The sequence below is a fragment of the Chiloscyllium plagiosum genome, unplaced genomic scaffold, assembly GCF_037043375.1.
Source record: "Chiloscyllium plagiosum isolate Xiang-an unplaced genomic scaffold, Cpla_swu_hap1 HiC_scaffold_6, whole genome shotgun sequence".
NCBI lineage: Eukaryota > Metazoa > Chordata > Chondrichthyes > Orectolobiformes > Hemiscylliidae > Chiloscyllium > Chiloscyllium plagiosum.
In genome coordinates, this window is record NW_028270144.1 from 84,142,179 (window position 1) to 84,163,927 (window position 21,749).

General features: G+C 38.3%; 1 protein-coding gene across 1 annotated transcript in view; it reads right to left on the reverse strand.

The window, feature by feature from the left end:
• Positions 1-22: 22 nt before the first annotated feature.
• The window catches only part of LOC122550728 (paraspeckle component 1-like), a 123,363-nt gene continuing 101,636 nt past the window's right edge, over positions 23-21,749 (reverse strand). Inside the window, exons 10-11 of the transcript XR_006311930.2 lie at positions 1,798-1,925; positions 23-833 (exon numbers count right to left, since the gene is read on the reverse strand). The gene's annotated coding sequence lies outside the window, so the exon portion shown is untranslated. The remainder of the gene's footprint in view (positions 834-1,797; positions 1,926-21,749) is intronic.

The following is a 21,749-nucleotide window of genomic DNA, read 5'->3' on the forward strand; positions in this document are numbered from 1 at the left end:
TATGTTGTATGTCAACAACCAATGTGCCTAACTATGTTGCAAATATTACCAAAAATGACAACTTAAGGAATGTGATTGTTGCGAAAGTTTTGTTCTCATGTAAAACCCCAATTCTTTACTGATCTTGTAAATTTCATGTAAAATATAATTTCTAATGTTTGAACTTTGGTATTAATCTGTTAATACAAAAAAAACCCTGCAAAGCAGGGGTCTTTACCTGGTTACAACTAGAGTGCTCTAAACAATGTTCTTCCATCCATGCATTAAATTTTCTACATGAGGGAAATGAGTTCTTAACGTTCAACCTTTTCAGAGCACATTAGGTTTTCTCCTTACTCCTGACAATCTTTTGGAAATTGCATCTTAATACAACTGGGAGCAATATTTTGAAGACATTTCCTGCATTTGCATAGCTTGACACTTTGTTTCTAGTTCCAATAGTAATTAAGTGTGATAACATTAAACATCAGGAGCCATTTACATGAAGACGGAACAAATTATACATTACATTGTCCTTTTTGTTCTTCAATCAGTCCAAAATATTGGAGGTCTTGAGGATTTCCTTCTGTTATTTTTCTTTTCTCAGTCTTAACTTACATTCCAGAGCTGTCTTTCATGATGCAAATTTTCCACACATTTTAATTCCCTATTAACTTGACCCTTCCTATGAAGCGCAACTGGAGACTGAGTTGCTGTCTCATCCTTGCCTGCCCCACCTTGCAATTTTCAGGAATGTTGCCAAAATCTTCACCATTTGATATTGGATCACATGGGCTTGTATCCAGGTAAAGGTGATCTTCCATCCTTGATGTCTGTATACTTTCATCTTGGAGCTAAAGGGGCAATTTAAAATTGTTTATAACCTGACATTCTCACTAACTTTAAGTAAAGTGATCGTAGCCTTGGTGCTAAGCACCTTCTTCCTAGCAGGGCTAACAATCAAACCGCTCCAGCTTCTTGTTGCAAGACTTCAGAGCTGGTCACATGATCCCACTTTACTCTACATAATTCTTTGCTACTGACTAAGTGACTTTTCACTATAAATTACATTTGTGAAAAGTGCACCTTTAAGTGAAACGACATTAAATAACTGAAATCTTTCCATCACAATGTAAAAGCTGAAATTTAAAACATATCTTATTTAAACGTTTTTAATATTTAACTTTGCAAAATTCTTGTAGTCAGGTGAAACAGCTTTTAGAATAAGTTAAAATAGAATAACTGCAAGATTTTTCTACTTATCCTCTAAATGTCCTCTTTCTACTTCCTTTCCCAAAACATTGCTGTCAGTGGAGGTGTGGTGAGTGGAGTTGAGTGGGAGTGTCAGGTAGATTTTCAGATCTAAGGTCAAGTAAGCAATTTAACCTGGTTTAACAGTTATCCACGTTTATTACTAGGAGAAACATGATTCTCTTCATGTCAGCTTAACCAGGTACTTGCTAAAACTATTGTTTATAGGTGGTTATAAATTTGGCTGACAGGTCTACTGCCAGATTTTGGAACATGAAGCAAGTGTGAGACATAATTTAAAAATTACAACAGTGGCTCATTTTTATAGACAGCAAGTCAACTTAAAATTCTGGAAGAATGGAGAAGTGCATTTGTGAATGAGAATTTTCAGTTCATAATTAAATCATCTAACACTAGCATTAATTCCCTTTATGTTCAGATATTGAGCAGTACATTGACACTCCTGTGTCCCACATTGCTAAAATAATACTTGTATTTTGAGGAAGAACTTGCATTCACATTATAAGAGTATTTAGCACTACTTGCAAGTTAAAAAAAATTGTTTACCTTGTACTTTCTTTCAGTTAAGTCCTTAGGATTTCAGAATCTGGTATATTTGGTAAATTGTATTAAAAACATCAAATTCAGCATTTGTGTATTCCAATGTCATGCACCCTTCATGAAACTGAAATTACCTGGAAATGAAAGATAAACTAGTGTGAAAAGGAGAACAACTAATATTGTTTTGGGTAGTCTATTAATAATGGAGTTGAAGTTTAACATTTAAAAATTCGATTAAATTTCAAAAGGACTAGATCACAAGATTAAAATACCATTTGACTCATCTGATTTTACTGACAGCCCTGACCTCACATTTGCACTTGCCCACTTGACGTTGCCATTCATGAAATTACCTTTGTTTTCAAACAAAGCCACATCTGATCATTTCTCTAAATTCCCTTGACTGGAATAGCCATCCATTTCCTTTCATAGCCCCTCCACCCTCAATGGCAACAAAATTCATAGATTTCATGATCACAAAGACTACTGTTTATTCTGTCTGTAATGCATTTCCCCTTCCTTTTCTCACCAAACAAGACCTCACCCACCCCACTATTTCTCTAATTTCATTCCTAGTTCATTTCATATGCTTATGAGTTACCTCTTGTTCTACTTACTCCGTTCCCATGAAATTGATGGGACAGACGTTTAGCTCCCTCAAACTGTCATTTGATGAAAGCACCTGTTTTTCCAACAGCATTAATGAAAATGGCATAGGAAAACTCATTTATAATGAAGCTGAACCTAGATAATCTAGGTCATTTGTAGGCAAAGTTTACCAAACATTTTCCATCCTGTGAATGTGAAGCAGTGTTCCATAATTTTATTCCTGGAAGGTCTGGCTCTAAAGTTTTATAATGCAGGGGTTGACAGTCTATTTCCTAATCAGTAGAGAAAGGGTAAGTTGTAAGAAACTCTAACCCTTTCTAAATAGGTTTTAAATCTTCCCCCATTTCTTGTTGGGAGGCTGAATCTCCCTTAAATAAGGGGGACCAAAACTGCTCACCATGCTCGAGATATGTTCTCACCACACCTTGCAGTTACAGTATGACTATGCTACTCTCATTCTTCAAATCCCTTTGAAATAAGGACCCAGATTACATTTGGCATGTGAGCTTTGAGCTTTATGCACAAGTACCCCCTACTCCCTTGTGTTGTAGCTTTCTGTCCACTTCAAAAATTCTGTACTTTTTTTCTCCCTTCCAAAATGAACAACTTCATATGATACTCCATTTGCCAACTTAACCCATCTGTTTATATTCCTCTTGCAACTTGCCTTTCCACCTACTTTTGTTATCTACAGATTTGGCTACAGTGCATTCACTTCGTTCCTTAAAAGTCATTAATATGTATAAAACAGTGGTGGTCCGAGCACTGATTCCTGAGAACGGTCATTTGTCAGCTAAGTATTCCAAAAGTGAAGTAGTACTCCATAATTTTACTCATGAAAGGTCAGGCTCTAAAGTTTTAGAATGTAGGGGGACCATCTTCTCTCTGATCATGAGTTGCCAACCTTTAAAAAAACTCCTTATCTCCACTCATTGTATGCTACCCATGAGCCAATTCTCTATCCATGCTACCTTTTGAGGGTTATCCTGTCAAACACCTTCTGGAAATTCAAATACAACATCTATTAGTTCCCCTCTATCCACTCTAATTGAGACTTCCTTGAGACATGATATTCCTTTCATGAAGTTATACTCACTCTGCTTACTTAGGTTGATTTTCCAAATGTTCTGCTATTACTTCCTTAATAATTGATTCCACTTTTTTTCCCAATAGGAGATGTTAGTCTAATTAGCCTGTAGTTTGCCCACTTCTTGCGCGCCTCCCTTTTCGAATGCATGCTGCATTCACACCAGAGGCAGAAAAAGAGATAAATGCATAGGAAATGCCTGCCATTGCAAAAACATGGCTTTATAGTGACCAAGACTGAGAACTTAACATTCAATGATAAGGATGGGCCTGTATTTTCTAGAGTTTCTCAAATTAGATTACCTCTCATTCATTTAGGAAGGACAAAAAAAAGTGGAATTGTGTTTACAAGATGGGATCAGTATATTCAGGGAAGATCTCTAAACAGAAGAACAATGTGTGGATTGGAATTATTTATAGCAGTGGTAAAGTAGGGTTCTTAAGGAGGTGAGAGAAGCATGTAACATCGACAACACAGTTATCATGGATGCCTTCAAGCTACAAATAGACTGATAAAACCAATTGAGGACCAAAGCTGTTGGGGTCAATTTTGAGTGGCTTAAGGATGGTTTTCTGGAGCAACACACTGAGGAACAGACCAGATGATAAGCTATTTTAGATCTCATGTAATGAAAAAGAGCTAATTAACTTTCGTAAAGAACCTTTAGGCATGAGTACATGCATACAATTTTAGACCATCAAGTGGAGTAGTTCAATCTGTAGCAAGGGTGTTAGACTTGATTAAGGAAAACTAGGTAAGCAGGAGGCAGAGCTATACATAGTTCTTTTAAAGACTGTCCATTGTATATTACATTGCTTACAACAAACACACTTTCCTTCAAAACTAACAACTCAAAAATAGGTCAGTCAACCACAGCTGACAAAGTAAAGGATTTTAAGAATAAAAGGCTTATAAAGTCTCCAGAAATTGTGATAAATCAGAATATTGGGAGTTTTAAAGAATACAGCAAAGAAGGCCTAAGAAACTAATGAAAAAGATGTATGTAATAATGCAAAAAACAAAAATGGATTGTAAAAGTTTTTACAGGTATGTAAAAGAAAATGTTTGGCTAAGACAAATGGTTAAACATGCTAAATGACTAGAAAGAATGACTTGAAGAAAATTGTACTGAACAAACTAATGGGGCTGGAAGTTGATAAATGCCCGAGACCGAATATTCTGCATCCCAGAATGCTGAAGGAGGTTGCTAAAAATAGTTGATGCATTGTTGATTCCTGCAAATGTCACCTCACTATCAGAATTTAGACAGCTGTAATTGGGCAAAAACATGGCAGGTGGAATATAACATGGGAAAAAAATGTGAGTTCTCCAAATTTGGTTGGAAAACAGACATGCAGAGTATTTCTTAAACTGAGAAAAGTTGGAAAGTGTAGTGATGCAAAGGAACATGGGTGCTCATTAGTAAGTTACTGAAGGCTAAGATGCAAGCCATTAGGTAAGTTCATTGAATGTTGGCCTTTATTGCATGAGGATTTGAGTATAGCAGTAGTGTCACCTTGCTTCAATTGTAGAGGAGCTTGGTACTGTACCTGGAATACTATGCATAGGTTTGGTTTCCATCTTAGAAAAAATATTGCTGCCATTGAGGGATACAATAAGGATTCATCAGACTTGTTTCCAGGATGGTACATCATCCTATGGAGAGAGATTGGGGAAACTGGACCTGTATTTTCTACAGTTCTCAGATTACCTCTCATTCTACAAAATACTTGGACAAGGTAGATATTTCCCCTGGTTGGGGAGGCTAGAACTGGGGACACAATTTAAAAATAAGGGTGACACCATTCAGGACTGAGATGAGGAGATTTCATTTATTCAGAGGGTGGTGAATCTTTGGAATTCCCTATTCCAGAGAGCTGTGGATGCTCAGTCTAAGTATAAAGAGAGGTTGGGGTGTTGAAATATTTGACCAGCCATGATTGTATTTAATAGCAGATAGAGTTGAATAGGCAGAACGGCCTACTCCAGTTTGAAGTTTCATAAAGTTCGAAAACATGTCCTCTGTGAAATTCATTCTATAATCCTATGCTTCCATCTACTTTTTTGCAGATAGGTGACATTGTAAGCAAACAACTTTGAATATCTGGCATTCTAAATGTATAATAGTTAAAGGCCAATACCTCTATCCAAACGCCACTAGTCCCATTCCTGCCTATTATCTCAACTCTGGTCTCTTGCCAGTCAGCCATTTCCCAACTCTGGTACTAATTCTCCTTCAAAGCCCATACTTCAATGTCAGCTCACAATTCAGGAAGAAACTCTAATTAACTGTTTCCTAGAAGTTCATATAACACTATCCCACTCCATCATGTTTATGAATTTCAAGCTCTGCACTTCCCCAGCACGACATTTGAACCAGACTTGGCACAATTAGAAACTGCCCTAATCAGTCAAAAGGTACAGTCTCTGAGATACAGGTACCTCTTGGTTCCTTGACCACTCTGCCCTTCTGACCACCCCATTCCTATCCAACACTTAGTTTTCAACTGAGAACATGACTGCCCTCATCTGGTACCTGTATGTGCTATCATAACCATAGCATCTCTAGCAAAGTTTTTTTCTCCTTCATTCTTTTCTCCCCACCTCTATTATATGTGGTGCAATTAAGGATCAATCCTTCAGTCAATTGCTTTGCTTAATATCATTATCCAAAATGCTTACTTCCACTTATGTAGTATTCTTGTATAGGTCGTTCTGCTAGAACGCATATTTAGTCAATGCAAATTTGCTGTAACACAATTGACAAATTAGAGACACTTTCTGAAGTGCTGACTGTAACACGATTACAGTACCAACATTTTAAGCGTAGTTTTTCTTTAGCATTCATGTTATAGAAGAACTGTATGCTGTCAATCTTCTGCCAAAAACAAATACTCATTCAACACAATTTAACTTTGGACTCCATTAGACCACTCTATAGCTGGTTTCCCATTCTGTATAGGATGGCTGCCCTAATTGATACCAGGGGTCATTCAATTGTGGATCTCATCAGCCCCTTTAATTCATATTGATTGGTATGGCCCAAAAGGACTGTTGATAACTGATGCTACAAAACAAGCATGTGAATCGACAGAAAACCTGCTTTTTTTTAAAACAACTTCCCCAATACTCAATAACTAAAGTCTTGCTCCTTCCCAGCTCCTCCAGACACCAGCTCTCAAGCCCCAATTTTTCATGCTGCTACTATGCAAAATTGGAGGTATTAAGATTTAGGTTACACAGAAACTGAAGTTCTGTTATACTGGTTATACAGTGCCTACAGAATTGCATTGCCTTCTCATTTTAATGCCTTCAATTTAAAATTCTCATTTATAGGCCCAAATAGCCTGGTCCCTCCCCACCTCCATAATGTTCTCAGCTGTGATTAGTGTATTTTATCAACTTTGGCTTCTGACACGTGTCTTACTCCTTTCTCCTCAGTAGTAGCCATGCCTTCAGATGGTCGGGCCTTAAATAATTAGGCTTTAATTCTTCTTCCCTTTAAAACATCCTTAAAAATCACTGCTTTGACTAAGTTATCTCCTAATATTTCCTTTGAAATGCTGATATTTTTCTCAATATTGACAAAAATTGCTTGTTAACTTTCCTCCAACACATCAAATTTTATCTAATGCATGATTTTGTAGTCCTTGCCTCTTATAACACCCCCAAAAAAAATTCCTGATATTCATTGCTGAAATAGTGCTACTTCAAATTTGGTAAAAGAATTTCATCAGCTCCCCATCATTTAGAATTAAAAGGCTTCCTATTTAATATCGGAGATTCCTCAATCACATCCCTCTGACCTTTTTCCCAACCAACAAAACATATATTTGTGTAACATTCTAAAGAAACAAAACTTCAGCTTTGGCCATCAATGCAGAAATGAGAAATGCTGAATTTTGAAGAGCAATATTACGACTACTCAAAGTTCAGCATTATTAGCATCCCCAGACTTATTAGAATAGATTCCCTACAGTATGGAAATAGGCCCTTCAGCCCAACGAGTCCACACCAACCCTCCGAAGAGTAAATCACCTAGACTTATTTCCTTCTGACTAATGCACCTAACACTATAGGCAATTCACCTGAACTACACATCTTTGGACTGTGGGAGGAAACCGGAGCACTCGGAGGAAACCACGCAGACACTGGGAGAATGTGCAAACTTCACACAGACAGTTGCCCAAGGCTGGAATCGAACCTGGGTCCCTGGCACGGAGAGGCAGCGGTGCTTACCACTGAGCTGCCCCTTCTGATAGTTGGTTTGTGCCTGTTTATCCAAGCTCTGAAGACAGTACAATCCCTTATTCTTCAATTATCATAATGTGATACAGCTTCAGCATGTTGTCTCATGTTGAATTTTTTTCAAATTAAATTCAGCGTTCTATTTGCTATGATTGATGAGACACTAAAACTATTAATATATTAAATTAACAAATCATTCCAGAATCTTTCAAACTTTTCTTTAGCTACCTGAATGTAAGTGCGTGGAAGGTATTACATATAGTGAGGAAAATTAAATTGACTACTTTCAAACTTAAGTCTTTTGTAGTTCCTGATCTCCCAATTGCACATTGTGCTCTTTCCCCTCATCGTTTTCTAGTTGATTCTGAACTATGAATTTTCTTGAGCACAGTTCCATCCCACAATGAGAGTTACAGAAAAAAATACAATCAGGAAAATTAATTACTACCATATTACACAAGGTTGGAACCCTCAATAGAATATAAAGCTTTATTTTGTAGTGACGCATATATTTATGGATTATGAAAATTAGAATGTGGACATATTACCAGGTTGCAAAGGATTTGCTTGGAATTGGCCATAGTCCCCTTTAAACTTTCTGCCTAGTTGCTGTTTCCAAAACAAAACAAATCCAGTAAAATTGAGAAAAAGGGTGGAGTTCTATTGTTTCAATTGTTGATCAATTACATCGTAAAAACTCAACCTATTTATGCTGCTATCACCCAGCAACAGCTGCTGGCTTCAGATAATGGGTGTTTTTTCTTCAGTATAGGCAGAAGCTGTGGTCAGTTGTTGGAGGAGTTTGCAACAAGCGGGACTGTCAAGAAAAGTTGGAGCTGAAAGCAGCACACTCTCTTTCTGAAATGTAGTACAAGAAAATAGATGAAGGTTCAAATAGTGAACAGGATGTAACTGAAGTTCCTCATCTCCAGGATCATTCTCGTGAATGTTTTCTGTATTCTCTTTAATGCCTTCACATCTTTACCAAATTCTGGTGCCAAATGGATGCAGTACTCCAGTTGAAGCTAAACTAGTATTTTCACAAATAGGATTTATTAGTACTCTCACAAACTGACCTAAGTGATTTATGCACAGAATCCCAGGTCCCTCTATTCCTACATTAGAAAAATAATAATCAAAAGAGGTAACCAAAATAAGAACAAACATTGGAGCAAGTCTGTCACTCATGCTGGCCGATGACGCAATGTGTAGGCATTAATGAAGAAAAAGAAAATTGGAAGGTATATTTGGGAGGCTTCAAACTTCGTTACACAGAATTGTATTAAAGAGTGACTTAGTATTTGAAAAAATCATAACTGGGAGTAGTGAAATAAATTTCTATAAAAGGAATGGATTTTATTTAGGGAAGTGACTTGGCTGGTTTAAAGACACTGGCTCACCAAGGGTGGTGGAAGAATAACAAATAGAAACTGAAATGATCCAGGAGGAACATCCTGGATTGTTTCAATTCTGTTAAGACAAGGTTTCAGCCCCATTAAAATAAGGGAGGAAGAGGAGGCGATGAAAAAAGATGACCTGGAAATTCAGTAGTCATCTGACACTAAACAACATTTAAAACTCCTATATGCTTGTAAAATAATACCTACACCAGACATATTAAACAGGAGATATATTCAGAAAATCAAGAGCATTAGGGCAAAGTTTCCAACAAAGGGATCCTTCGGAGAGCTGAATCACCTGGAATAGAAGCGGTTATCAGCAGAACCCAGCCCAGAGTGGACATGTAGTACGTATGACAGACAAAATCCCTAAAGTGGTTATGCATACACAATGCTGTGAGGAAGGCCAGGATTTAACTTCAAGCACTCCTTAAAAGGTACACCTCAGCAAATGTGGCAAACCCACATAGACTGGGAGAAAAGTGCACCAGGAAAGAAATATTAAATGGGGAGCAATCTTAAGTATTGGCTTGGTTTCCTTCAAATAGCAAAGGAGACAGATCACAAAGGACAACAGGCAAGCCAAAAGTATGGTCTGTTTCAACAAAGCCAGACAAGTCAGAGTCTAGAAATACTGCTGTGAGTAACTCACCTGACTCTCCAAAGCCTGTCCACCATCTACAAGGCACAAATCAGGAGTATGATGAAATATTCTCCACTTGCCTGGATGCGTACAGCCCTAATAACACAAGCTTGATACCAAAAAAAAGCCCTCCCTTCCCTCCACCATTGACGCTCAGTAGCAGCAGTGTGTACTGTCTACAAGATGCACTGCAGAAATTCACCAAAGATCCTCAGACAGCACATTCCAAACCCATGACTACTTCCATCTACAAGAACAAAGGCAGCAGATATAGGAGAACACCACCCCCTTCAAGTTCCCCTCCAAGCCACTCTCCATTCTGGCTTGGAAATATATCACCATTCCCTCACTGTGGTTGGGTCAAAATTCTGGAATTCCCTCCCTAATGGCATTGTGGGTTAACCCACAGCAGGTGGTCTGCAGTGGTTCAGGCGCCAGATCACCACCACCTTCTCATGGGCAACTAGGGACGTGCAATAAATGCTGGCCAGCCAGCGACATCCCCATCCCACAAACAAATACATTTTTTAAAAAAAGAAAATTCCTCCTTGTTCACATTGTGCAAAGCCACACAGGTCTGATATCAGGCTCCACAATCACACAAGAAGAAATAACAGATGACTATGCACAGATATAATGGTCACCTTTGATAATCAAGAGAAACTAATTACTATAATTTTCCAAGTGCTTTGTTAAGACTTCCTCAATAAGATATTCTAACATTTTCCAGCTAATTGATACAAGTTTAACAAACCTTTAGTTCTGTTGTCTCAGAATTATTTTGTAAACTTCCAAGTCACTGGGAGTATTCTAAAACTCAAGAAATATTAGGAAATTATAATAAATAAGGAAATCACAGCCACTCTTGAGCTCTTTTTTTATATCCCTAGGATAGAGGACATCAGCTTCTGGGAATATCAGGTTTATGTCCCTTAAGTTCTGCAAATAATTATTTGCAATTAATCATCTCAAGGTCCTTGCTGTTTTAGTCCTTGGTTATCCTCCATTTCTGGATACAATTTGGCATCTCAGAAAATTAAATTGCCAACTAGAAAAAGGCACTGCAAACTATTTTTTTTAAAAAAGAACATAATTCAGGTGTTCTGAAAGAACTGATTTGCAGTAAACAGTATTGTCCCACACATTATTTAATACTAATTGGGAATCCAGAAGTAGCTAATTGCACTTTTTTAAATAAGTGATTACAGGTTCTGTATTTGACTTAGGATCATACACCTTTGAGCATTTGTTGTTATAATAAGATGTAAAGCAGGTTTTTTTTAAACAGACTTCTTGGTTAATGAATGGTATTTACTCAATAAGACATAACAGCATTGAGTTGATGCAAGACAATTCTGTTAAAAGTAGTGTACAGAAGAACCTCTATTATCTGATCAAGATCGCAAGGTCCTTATGCTTGGCTAAGCTGTGTTATCTGGCATTCAATTATCTAAACATTCGATTATCCGAACAGAATACTCCCTGCCTGTGTCATTTTGATAATTGAGGTTCCTCTGTATATGGATAAAATGTGGCTTGCATAGCAGCCCAGTGACTAGCCCAGATTTAAATTTGATAAAATTGCAGTAAATATTATTCAAACTTATTTTCATTTAACTAGCTTGAGTCAAAATGTTGTTTCTCCTTGAAGGTGTTACCAGATCTGCTGAGTTTCTCCAGCACTGTTTTCATTTCAAATGTGCAGTATCTGCAATATTTTGTTTTTGTTGCAATTCTTACTTCAGTGTCTCTTAAAGGGTTTTACAGGTAACAAAGAATTCCAAAGTGTGGCCACTGTTCTAATCCAACACCACAGAAAAACTGCACAACTCCCACAACAGCAGTGTGATAATGTCTGATTGTTTGGTTTTGGTGATGTTGATTGTGAGATAAAATGCTGGCCAGAATACAACTCCTAACTCTTAGCTTACTTTGAAGAGCTCAAAAAGAAGTTCAATTTCCTATGGATGTGAAGATATTTCTGTTGATAGAGTAGTGATAATGCAGAGAGAGTTTTGTAATGTTTTTAAGAAAATAAAGCTTTCTTCTGGACGTTGGGTACTTCCGCTTGTATGCTGGTCAGTCACTGCAAAAATTACCTTTGTGACATGAAGCTACATGAAACCCACATTTACAAGTGTCAAGGAGGCACTACTTGTTTTAAACAAAAACAAAAGGAGGTAGATCCACATTTTAGCGAGGCGATGACTCCATTCAGGGATCCATCAGAAATGCGGAGCCACACCTCCAATCTGACGGTCCTTCTGTACCGCAGAACTTTGAAAGGAAAGCAATGAGATGGAGTCTGGTTGGGTTCAAGCACAGGTGGCTAAGGACCCACCAAGCGAGGATTGGATCAGGATTTAGGGAAGTTGTAGTTCGCGCTAGAGTGTAGCGTTAGCTAAGTATGGGGCCAATTCAATAATTATTAAAGAGTTAGGCTATATAGGTCGAAACTTTTTCCCCCCACAGTACTTGTTTTATTTAACTTCATTGGAACTATATAAAGTCTCTACTCTTTAATTGCGAATTTCAGAAGATTCCTAACGTACAGGAATGCCCCAGAAGCAAATAGGATTTCCCAGGCAATTCCGCCAGATGGTAATTCTGAAGGGTCCGCATGTGCAACTCTTATCTCCACTGGAATAAGGATCATCTCATTCGCCAAATTCAAGCTGTCAATTGTATAATGCTTGCCAAAGACTTCAAACACTCCGATTATTGCACTTTACTCCGCCCCGTGAAATACACAATAAGAGAACGGCTTCAACTCAACGAAGCAGCAAAGTGAAACACTCAGTCACCCGGCTTGTTGCTTTTATCTAACCGGCATCGATACAGATGCAGGAAGACGCCGTCAAGCACAGATTCGATATTATTTTTGACACAGGAACTAGTTGAAGGCTCCTCATTCAACAGCTTCAGAGCCACTACTTTTGTCCGTGGAGATTTCGACTCCAAATCATTTTCGCCAGGGTTTGCGAAAGTGTGGAGTTGGCAAAGTTCCTTTTCCGTGCTTGTTTGATTACTTTTGCACTCAAAAAGGACATTGCCATACCACAGAGTTGAATCTTTTAAAGATGCAGCATTCACTCGTTGCCGCTGTTTAGGATTTTTCCCAAGTGATTTTCATAGATTTTGCTGGAAAAGATCAGCAGGTCTAGCAGCATCTGTGCAGAGAAATCGAAGTTAACGTTTCAGGTTCGGTGACCTTTCCTCAGAACCCAGGAGGAGCTTTTCCAGCAACATCTGTTTTTGTTTCTGGTTTACAGCATCCACAGTTCTTTCGGTTTTTATGCAGGAGTTCACATTGCGTTGACCGAGCTGGACGTTTGAAAGCGAAAAGTAGAGTTTGGAATAAGAGAAAAATACAAATAATTTAAAGCAAACAAGATGAAATAATGCATTGACCTTTATTGCATTCAAGAACAGATCGGGGCAAATTTAAATGAGAATAAAAGACCACGTCTCCTTTTTCCGCACCATTTAAACTCTCAAATATTGCAAACACTGGAACTTTGAAATCAAAATGCAAATTGCTGAAAATAATCAGCAAATTAAACTTGCATCAGTGCAGCAAGAAATGAGAACCGCACTTGAGCATGGAAGCAAAAAGGAGTGAAAAACATTGTGCTGCTGCGATTGAATTGACAAGAAACACTTGATAGAAGGGAGACGCTGAGGATCTAAAATTTGAATTTAGGCAACAAGTATATGTAGATTTTTATTTACCACAAAATAGTTTCTCGATTTAAAAAGAATACTACAAAATGACCTGTGAACTTGTACTGCTGATTTGCAGAATTAAGCTGAAATTCAAAGAGGACAATAGAGTTTTCATAAAATGAATACTGACACATTAATTGACCATTTGAACTAACCTTGAACTGATACATGGCATGACAATTTACGTAAATAAGATATCTTTTCCAAAGAATACCTTTGGATGAGCCGGTCTTCAATCATGTCACCATATTACAGTTGATTGGACTTTTCTTGTAATTAAGAACTCTTTCCCAGGAAATATCATTGGATTAACTTGCTGCAAATCATGTCACATTATATGTGATTGGTCTTTCATGCAATTAAGGCTGCACTATTTCTTAAAAAAATAATAAATAATGTGCAATTTTCAAATGTAATTGCGCAACTTCACCACGGAACACAAAAGCTTCAACCAGTGTTGCTGGATAGAATTGTATCAAGGTACCTTAATTAAATAATGACCCTTGCTTTTGAACAGACCACATTTGTCAATTCTTTGACCGATCTTGAACCAAGAGGCCCCTCTTAAGGGGTCATAGATCTTCAACAGGATCAGGAAAGGGTGTATTAATGGAGCAAGAAAAACAAAATTGAACTCTAAGAGATGCATAAATGACAATAGCAGAGTCGTTGCCCAGACCCTGAAGTTTGAAACAAAAGTTAGATGTTTCACCCAAAAAAGATTTAATTATTTCGTTCTCTACAGATGCTGCTAGGTCTGTGTTTCTTCAGCAATTTTGTTTGCTATTTTAGGAGAACCTCTAGGTTACGTTAACACAGCAATCTCCACACAGGTTCAAGTTCCTTCCACTGCAAACCCAGTGTCTCAAAACTGCCCCCAAGTGATTTTCTCACATTAATACTAAAAGACAACTGAAAGACTAATTGAATTTTAAAACGACAATAAAAAGTAGATTTTTAATAACTGAACAGAAAGTACTGATGAGTTTACATATAACAGTTAATTGCTTGATATGGTCTATTCCTTATAGCACCACACTATACGGATGCTAACTCATCTTTGAAATTACCAGTAATGAAAATGGCAGCAAGAAATAGCAAAGAGACCTGTTTTCAAAAACAAAATTCAGGGATGAGGGCATTGCCAGTATTTACTGTCCATTCTTAATTGCCTTGGTAAGTGGTCAGCTGCCTTCTTGAATAGATGTAGTCCATTTGGTGTAGGTACACCATCAAACATCCAGGGCTGTAGTGATCCAGGATTCAGACAGTGGAATGGAGGAAGTGGTCATAACTTTCCAGCTAAGATGGTGTGGGACCTAGAGAGAAATGTTCAGGTGGTGGTGTTCTCATATCTGTTGCCCTGTCCTTGTCTTTTTGAATGGTAGCAGTCATGAGTTTGTATGGTGTTGTCTTCTAAAGGAGTCTTGGTAAATTTCTGTAGGTTAAATGTAAAAAGGTGAGGTCACCATAACCATACTCCTTCATTAGAGAGATGGCTGGTGGAGGTGCATCTGAGGTCACCATACCTTAGGCAAGGGAAAAGGTTGAGGAGAGTTATTCATGGTAACCTCAATCGATGGAGGAATTAAATGTATGCTGTTGATATGACTGAACCATAAACCAGCCATCCAGCTAACTGAGCTAAATGAATCCTTAATGTAAAATTTAAAGAAATTATGTAGGAGAGGAAGGGATGTTTGAAATTTTGGGGTGCTGAACGTCAGAAAAGTACAAAGTATTAGCCCCATGTTTGAGATTTCTCCTCAAGGCTGAAACACGGAGTGGGAGCAGGAAGGATCCAGTTGTCATGCTCCATATACACATACCTAAATTATTAGTATGTGTAGGCAAGAGGTTCTTCTGAAGGATTACAAGCAGCAAAGGGCTAAATTAAAAAAAAACACAAAAGGTAATCATCTCTGAATTGTTACCTTAGCAAAATGGTGCAGCTAATTAAGATTAGAGAAGTTAAATGCATGGCTGAAAGATTGGTGTGGCAGAAATAAGTTCTGAACAGGGTATGGACAAGAATGGGAAGAACGAGATCTGTTCCATTGGGATGGGCTTCATTTGAACCACACTGTGACCAGTGTCTTAGATATGTGATGGGCTAAGTTTTGTATAGGGCTGCAAAGTGACGGGGAGTGGGAGGAAGAGAGAAGGGTTGTTCATCTGAAAGACAGTTTAACAAAATCAACATGAAATTAGAGAAATCCAGGCTGCTGAATAATCAAAAAAGTGTGACAGAAATGGGCAAAAAAATTGATGAGGAGTACAGAGAATAATAAATGGTAACAAGTTAAAGCATAATGTGCTTTATCTGAATACTAAGTTATTGACAAACAAAAATAAACAAGTTACTTTTATAGCTATTATGGAGACATAGTAACAGGGTAAATAATACTGGGATCTCAATATTGAAGGGTATTTCTGTTGCAGAAAAATTGGCAAAAATGAAAAGGAGTTTGGGTAGTATCGTTAAAAACGAAAGTTAATGTAGTGATATAAGTGAAATATATGGTGAGGTGCAATCAGTTTAGACTCTTAAGAATCCTATGTTTTTCAATTAGGGGTTTCAATGTCAGGTTGAGTGAGTGAGCAAAAATTCAGCACACAAGTTCATTGTAGACAAGTGTGAAGTCATGCACTTTAAAAGGTAGATCATTAGTTTAATAGAAAGAGACTTCAAAACATCCAGCGCAGAAGGATCTGGTGTTATTGTGCATGAAATCCAAGTGGCTAATGAGTAGCTGCAGCAAGTAATTAAGGTGGTAAATAGAATTTTGGCCCTTAATAGTGGATAGTTGGATTTTAGAATCAGGGAAGTCTTTTTACAATTATACAGGATATTGGTGAGGCTACACAAAGTACTGATCATTTTGATTCCTGTATTTTTAAAAAAAACATACTACCATTGGAGGCAGTTCACAGAAAAATCACTAGGTTGAAGGAGCTAACTTATCAAGAACAACTTAAGCTTTTATACATTAGAGTTTAGAGGAGTAGGGGTAATCTTATTGAAACATAAGATTGAGGGGTTTGATAGGGTAGATATTCAGAAAACAGTTCCACTGATGAGGGAAATCTCAAATAAGGGGATATAGTTACAGATTAACAAGACACACTGAAAACTGAGATGCAAAGGAATTTTTTCTCCTCGAGGAGACAGAAGGTCTGGAATTCTCTGCACAGAAAGTTAGAGGTTAGATAGCTGAAAACATTTGAAAAGAGGAGGCACCTAGATTTTTGAAATACCAGAAAATGACAGCTATGCCGAGCCTGTACGAGAGAGAAGTTGAGATCTGGAGCAGATCAGCCATGATCTTCTTGAATGGTGGGGGACGCTTGAGGAGTGAGGAGCCTACTCCTGCTCCTATTTCCTATGTTCTTATATTATCTATCAGAAATTAAATCTAGTGCTATAGAACATTAGAATTTATTTGGATATTTGAAACTGACCATTTTCCCCAAGTATTTAGCTGTGCAATGTACAAATGACAAAGCCCAAGTGCTAATGAAACACAAACCGTTTTTTCCATAATGCAACAGCACAGTAAACCTATCATTGATTTCCATAATATCCCAATAGTATTGTGTAATGTTGCAAATTAGTCTTGTTCCATTCATGTTCATAACACTGTCGATGATTCCATAAAACTGTCAAGCTAAGGATCTCAGTGAAAAAAGTAAAGCCAAACACCTTTTAAATTCAAATGGCTTGCAATACATAACAGTAAAGAATTTCAGGCAAATATTGAAACTTGAATTTTCAAACTCACGTGGCCATGAACTTTTGAAGTGTTGAAAGAAGTTGTAATAAGTTACTATAGTGTACGTTATACTCTATTACAGTGAAGAAATAAAGAGACATGAAGTAAAGTATTTTGATTTTGCACTCATGAGGAAACTCAAGTAAGAACTTTAAAAAGGAAGCAACAAGTTATGCAGCACACAGTGTGTATTTGATGAAATGGATATGCAGCAGGGAACTGTTCACGATAACAGAAACACTGAGCAAGTCAGCCATCTGGCTCTTTGAGAATGCTCTGCCATTCTTGATGTGGCTGATCCTCTATCCCAAAGCCATACTTCATCTTTCTCCCCATTCCTCTTGATCCCTTTGGAATCTAAAAATGTATATTAAATTTGATATAATTCAATTATAAATTAATGATAGTGTAAGTTGAAACATAAAACTTTGAATATGCTGGTTTAATGTATAATACAGGACTGACAGGAAAATAATACCTTCATATCACATCATCCAATTGAATTCTTAATTTTTCTGAGCTCGAGATTTGTTTCTTCTGGATAGATTTACCAAATATCATGAGCAAGTTCTCTTAATAAATTTGTTGGTCACAGTCAAGATTCTACCATCAGAAACCAGTTTTAAAGAAAACTTGCCCCTTGTCATAACAAGAAGTTCAGCATGTGTCTCAAAGAACTCCCTTTTAAGGTTTCCTAAGCTACACAATAAGTAACCATCTTACTGAATGTAGCCTGCAGAGTTTATGTTATGATAGCACTAATTATTGACCACTTATGATAATCCATATTTACCACTATAAATTTTTTAACTTCCAGCATCTGATTAGTATATCATAGGCCTCTTTTTTTTTAATAAAGAGGACAGATACTGATCTAAAATTGTAGTGAGCACAAAATTGAGACATGAAAAGGAGATCCTTGTGAAATAAACAAAACTGGCTAGATTTAAATTACCATTTTATGTAAAAGACATCAAAGCCAGGCAACTGAGTCAACACCAAGAATATCACATCCCATGCTTTAATTCACATTGGTATGCTAATCTCATACCTTGGGAAATGGAAGGTTTGCTTGCCAGTTAGCCAGCTTCAAAAGATAAGGGAGTTAGACTGGAATATACAACCTGATCATATTTCAATAGCTGTTTTTGAGCAAAGGGAAAGAAAAATGAATTTCTAACGAGAGGTGGAAATCACTCTCCCTGATTCTTCCTCCACCTCGTAACCTTAGAACATGGGGCCCAGTGAAAAAGCAAATTGGGAAAACTCCTCAAAGAACTCAAAAGTATCTACAAACTTTGCTACTACTGAAATCAACAGTTGAACAATTGTGGTCTCAGGTTAAGGACTCTAAAGACCTTTAAACTGCATAAGCTTTAGCCTTGCGGAAGCTTTAACCTTCCTTTTAAAAAAAAACTTATGATGTTGCACTTTATATTACTTTTCTCAAGGTTGGGTTGCTAGGTAAGAAAAGGTCTCCTCTCAAAGAAAACCCAGTCATTGCTCATTCATTTGATCGAGCTGACTACAATTTTTAAACTTGTGATATAGATGCACACTAAAAAGAAATGAAAACATTTGATGCAATTGACAAAGAGCAGGTTAAAAAGAGAGATGAATAACTACTCATCTTGTCATAAAACCATTCCGAGGATTCTGCACCTTCCACAAAAGGTGTTTACAAGAAGTATTTATTTCATGCTAAACATCCCCTAAAGGACAAATGATGATAGGACATGCAAGTAGGTGAAAAATTTTGCTTATATCAAAATCTGAGAACTTTATTAGCAATTTGCTCATTTACTTTCGCCGAGTAAGTGAAACATTGTTAAAATATGAAACTCCAGAAACTGTTTGGGTGATTTGTTTTGTACATTAATCCAATAGCCTTCAAAAGATGCTGCCAAATGCGCAACATCTCCCTGTCTAGGTTACCTATCATCATAAATCCATCAGTAAGCTAAACTTCACATTCTACTTTATGCCATGTTTTATGGTCTAATGAGCCATATTACTGCAAACGTTCCGGCCCAGACTGCCGATCCACCTCATAATTCTCAGTGACAAGACAATAATGACAAAAATACGGTTCTCATACCCTTCCTTCATTAATGGACATAAGCTAAACTGTATCTGCAGCTAAAATTAGACATTTGCTCAGATTTTGTTTTTGGTGGTGCAAGGAAACCAATCTCCTCTCCCTCTTGCAAACTTATAATTTCCCTTTTGTCCCAAAGAACTGGGAAGGTTACAGTTTGGAGGTGGTTATTTTTCAACACCTCATCAAAATCTATATGGCCACTAAGACGGAGGACAAATGAATACAAACACTGGAAGCGACCCAGTCATTGCCAGATGTCATTCATCTGCATTCACATTTTCCTTTCCTTGATCCATTGCTACTAACACAGTCATAGAGCTATACAGCACAGAAACAGACACCCTAGTCCAACCCTTCCATGCCAACCAGACATCCCAAAATCAATTTAGTCCCATCTGCCAGCACCTGGCCCACATCCCTCCAAATCCCTCTGTGGTGATTGGAACCAGGTGGAACTTGTTAACAACCCAAATCAAGAACCTCGTAGTTAACCTGGGCTTATCGGGTAAACCTTGGCTGACCAACATAACATTAGAATCTCTTCAGTGGAGGACTGACTCCGAGCTGGATAGCTACAGACAGTGTACTGCGCACTAGTAAATAAAGGGGGCTTGGCCTCTGTGCAGTTATTTCAGTGACGATGGGAGAAAACAGTATGTGCCTGAATTGCTTGCAACTGTCATCTTAGAGTTGGGGTAAGCATTTCTGGCATCATGCCTCCATTTGGGAAGCATGATTCATTTGACCCTGCTGTCGAACACTGCGTCAAGCATGTTGAAAGAACCGTGAATATTTCCCCCCCTCCCCTCCCAGGCAAATTACACTGGGGCAGATGAAAAGCATCAAGTAATCCTTCTGACTGTGGAGACCTGCAGCATTTGTGGTTATACGGAGCTTAACTTTCCCAGAGGCACCAGACACTAAAATCCTCCAAGAGTTGACAGTTGGTTAAGGAATATTACAACCGCAAACCTCACCTAATTCTATCTGTTTTATTTGGCTGTTGGAAAACCGGGGAAATCCGTATCAGGAGTATTGACAAGATAACGTTGACTGGCAGAGGCATATGAATTTGAGTTAACCCTGAATGAGATGCTGTGACACTGTTTGGTATGGGGGATTAATGATGTAACCATGCAGAAGCCCAACTGAATTTAAAACAGTCAAAAAACTGTGGTGCTGGAAAAGTACAGACGGACAGGCAGGAAAGTCAATGTTTCGAGCAGAAGCTCCTCATCAGAACTTCAACAGGCAATGCGCAGCTAGCCTCGTCATTAGCAAATGTGGCAAGTGGAGCATGGGAACTACAGGACGTCCCAATGGAAGTGGACTCCCTCAGGTCTCCAACTGAGCTTGGGGAACACCATGTTGGCGTAAGCAATGGCAGAGCCTCATGCAGGGCACGTCCTGAGCAGAGTGACTCTAGGCCAACCCACAGCAGAACCCCACAATAAAGCTAAGCCTCGACCAAGTGGCTAAAAAGTTCTTGAGGATCTGGGCTGGCATGCCATTGTAGTTGCTGCTGGTATGCGGACTCGAGACAGCAAGGGAGTCCTACAAGGCCTGACTCGAGTAGGAAAACTCAGGAGCCAGTACCCAGGAATGCACGCACCCTGGAAAGTTCCCCTACGTGTGGGTTGGAACAAATAAGCTGCTTAGTGACACCCAAATCGGAGCTAATTAAAATTAAATGTTTGGTTAAATGGTCACCCAAGTGAGGTCGAAACCAGCACAGCTGTATCTGTGGTTGCAGAATATGTCTTTAACAAGATTCACTCGGGACTCAACCTTGAAGCTTGTGCAAGACCTCAGCTAGACTGAGAACCTATCCTGGGGGACCATTGCAAATTAAGGGTATGATTTTAGTTCCAGTCTCCTATGGGAAGCAGTTACCACTGATGGTAGTAATAAGATTCGGGCCCAACCCTTCTGGGGCAGAATTGGTTCAGAATGATCCACCTGGGCCAGCTCAACAGGTTTTGTTTGGGAAATGGCTGCCTCAGTGAAGTCCTAGTGAAAAGGCCAGGAGTTTTACAAGAAGGGGTTGGGACTATTAAAGAGGCCAAAGCCTCTTTATACATTGACAAGGAAGCAATTCCGACATTTTGGATGGCCTGTCTAGTGCCTTTTGCCTTGCAGGCAAAAGTACTGGAGGAAATCAGGAGGCTGGAGAGCAAACCAACGCAGTCTGCAGAATGGGCAGCACCGGTCATATAGATTATGAAGTCGAGAGTGTGGTGCTGCAAAAGCACAGCAGGTCAGGTAGCATCCAAGGAACAGGAGAATCGACATTTTAGGCAAGAGCCCTTCATCAGAAATCAGAGCCGGATTTCTGATGAAGGACTATCGTCCAAAACATCAATTGCCCTGC